Source organism: Pongo abelii, chromosome X, assembly GCF_028885655.2.
Source record: "Pongo abelii isolate AG06213 chromosome X, NHGRI_mPonAbe1-v2.0_pri, whole genome shotgun sequence".
In the NCBI taxonomy this organism is placed as follows: Eukaryota; Metazoa; Chordata; class Mammalia; order Primates; family Hominidae; genus Pongo; species Pongo abelii.
In genome coordinates, this window is record NC_072008.2 from 46,926,179 (window position 1) to 46,929,667 (window position 3,489).

Genomic DNA, 3,489 nt, shown 5'->3' on the forward strand with positions numbered 1-3,489 from the left:
GAAATAATCTGGTTGAGAGGGTGTAGTTGAATAGGGCGGAGAAATGGTGAATGATAGGAGGGACTGGGGCCTACTCTATTGTACCACTCTATTGTGAAAAATGGATAGCAGATCTAGTAACTTAGGTGTGATAGAAATCACTTAATAGAAAATAACTTTAATTCTGATTGAGTTTTCCTTCTGCTAGGATGACAGACCATTGATTGACCTTATTAATTCCTAGGGTTCCTCTACTCCCAAGGTTGTACTCTTGATCTGGGGTCTTAGAATCATTGGGTTTTTGGCTCACCTAGTTGCCCTGAGATGTCTCTGTCACTGTCACTTGACCCTTCTGCTGCTTCCAAGCTATGCCTGGGGCCCAGGAAGGTTTGGCACAGTGCCCCTGATCATCTCTGTCAAGCTGAACCATGTGGCCACTTCTCTTTGACTCCTGCTCTGCCCTGACACATTGCCAGGAAGAAGAGTTCAGGTGCTCTGGGCTGCAGGATCCATAGACTTCTCTCTCCCTTTGCCCACTCCTCCTAGCCTGGGGAAAATGTCTCAGTGGGGTTGGGGGCACTAGAGTGCTGCTGCTCTTTCCTTTGCTTCTCCAAAACATTTCGTCTAAGCCCTCACACCTTCTTTATATCAGCTCGCTTTTGCTACAAAACAAACCCCTAAAACTTACATCTATTATTTCTCACAATTTGGTGGGTCAGCTCAGTTAGGGCAGGAAGGTGTGCCATCTTTCTACGCTAAGTGTGGTCCTCAGACCAGGAGCATCAGAAGCACCCAGGAGCTTATTAGAAATGTAGTCTCAGGACCCAGTGCAGTGGCTCATGCCTGTAATCCCCAGCAATTTGGGAGGATGAGGCAAGAGGATTGCTTGAGGCCAGGAGTCCAAGACCAGCCTGGGCAACATAGCAAGACCCTAAAATTTTTTTTTTTGAGATGGAGTCTCACTCTGTCACCCAGGCTGGAGTGCAGTGGCACGATCTTGGCTCACTGCAACCTCTGCCTCCCGGGTTCAAGTGATTCTTCTGCCTCAGCCTCCTGAGTAGCTGGGATTACAGGCATGTGCCACCACACCTGGCTAATTTTTGTATTTTTAGTAGAGATGGGGTTTCACCATATTGGCCAGGCTGGTCTCCAACTCCTGACCTCGTGATCCGCCTGCCTCGGCCTCCCAAAGTGCTGGGATTACAGGCGTGAGCCACCGCGCCCAGCCTAAAAAAATTTTTTTTTTAATTAGCCAGGCATGAGAAGGATTGCTTGAACCCAGGAAGTTGAAGCTGCAGTGAGCTATGATCACGCCACTGCACTCCAGCCTTCCACCAGCCTGGGTGACAGAAGGAGAGAAGACCCTGTCCATTTAAAAAAAAAAAAAGAAGAAGAAAGAAGGAGAAGAAGAAAGAAAAGAAATGTAGTGTCTCTGGCCCCACCCTAGGTGTAATGAATCATTTTCTGCATTTTTTTTTTTTTTTTTTTTTTTGAGATGAGGTCTCACTCTGTCACCCAGGTTGGAGTACAGTGGCATGACCTCGGCTCACTACAATCTCCACCTCCTGGGCTCAAGTGATCCTCCCGCCTCAGCCTTCCAAGTAGTTGGGACTACAGGTGCACGCCACCATGCTTGGTTAATTTTTTTTGTATTTTTGCTAGAGACGGGGTTTCGCCATGTTGCCCGGGCTGGTCTCGAACTCCTAGGCTCAGGATATCCACCCGCGTCGGCCTCCCAAAGCGTTGGGATTACAGGCGTGATCCCAACTTTCTGTTGGGCCAGGCCCACTTTCTGCATTTTGACAGGAGCCTTCAAGCATTAAAGTTTGAGAAGCACTGGTCGAGGATCTCCTTTCTCACCTGTCTGGCAGTCAGCAGGCTTGTTTGTCTGGAGGGTAGGGGGGCCTCAGCTGGGAGGGCTTATTTTCTGAGCCATGTTGCTAACCCAGGCTTCTTCACAAGCCGATCTCAGGGTTCCAAAGAGCAGGATGAGGGCAATTCCCACAGCAGGAGTATTTTTCAAACCTTTGCTGTGTCATGTTTGCTACTGTCCCACAGGCCAATGCAAGCCACATGGTCATCCCAGTCAGTATGGGAAGGCATTGCCCAAGGGCAAAACAGAGGAGGGGAATACTTTGTGGTTATTTAAAAAACCTATCACACTTTTCACTACCAGAGTTGAGGCTTTTGGTGGGGGGGGTGGGGCGGGGAGCGGGAAACACCAGCAACTATTTGCATTCTGCCCAGCCACACCTCTCCCCTCACACCAGCACAGAGCCACCTACTTGCTTAAAAGATGAGAGGAGGCCAGGCACAGTAGCTCAGGCCTGTAATCCCAGCACAAGGCCGAAGTGGGAGGATCACTTGAGCCCACGAGTTCGAGACCAGCCTGGGCAACATAGAGACCCCGGTCTCTACAAAAAAACAAACAAACAAACAAACAAAATTAGCTAGGTGTGGTCCACATGCCTGTGGTCTCAGCTGCTTGGGAGGCTGAGGTAGGAAGATCACTTCGGCTTGAGAGGTTGAGGCTGCAGTGAGCGGTGATAGTGCCACCGCACTCCAGCCTGGGTGACAGAGCCAGACCCTGTCTCAAAATAAAGCTTTTTAAAAAAGCCAGAGAGGAGGGAAAAGTGAAAACAGAAGGGAAAGTTGTAGATTAATATTGTAAAATCATATCCTTGCTACAAAGGAGATGTGTACAGAGGTCAATGCATATATGAGTTTGGTAGTGGAGAAGTGAGAGATTGTCTAACATGGTTTCTTTATGAAGTAGGCAGTAAGGTCATGTGCTGAGAAGAGGTGGGTGGGGGAAGAGGGGTATCAGAAGTCTAAGGAGACTAGAGAAGGTTTGAAATCATCATAATGGAACTGGAGACTGGGAAGTGACATGAAGAACATAAGATTTCAGCAACCATTTCAGGTTGATGATTATGAAGTTATCTTGATGCCAATCTGTTCTGTGGGCTCCCAAAGTGCTGAGATTACAGGCGTGAGCCACTGTGCCTGGCTCACACCTGTGGAGAAATGTTTTGCAGTGGTGTTTGCAGGCACAGAGAAAGCCAAAAGCAGGGTTTGGGGGATTTTGCTAGATGAGTAATGAAAAGGCAGAGGGCACGTGAGTTTAGCTTATTGGAGGGAGTGTTATTAAAATAATGGTATGGCATCTTTCAGCTGAATATGAAAAATTGAGAAGAAAGTGGGGGTGGTGGTCAAAAAGTGGAGTTTGGAGAATAGGGAAGATTTGAACAACTGGCTGGAAGAAGAGGGGAATTGTGGAAAGAAAACGAAATGCTTGAGTCAGTGGTTTCACAGGTGGAGTAGCTTCCGTGATAAAAAAGACCAGTGGAGAGCATTGCATATGTTCTCACTCTTCCAATTTGAACACCTTCCCCTGGTGGAGATAACTAGATATGCTTTCTATGTTTTATTAACTTTACAACACCTTCCCCAAGCTGGTGAAAGAAGCTCTCACTTCCTTATTCATTAGCCTGATGAAACAGAGCAAAA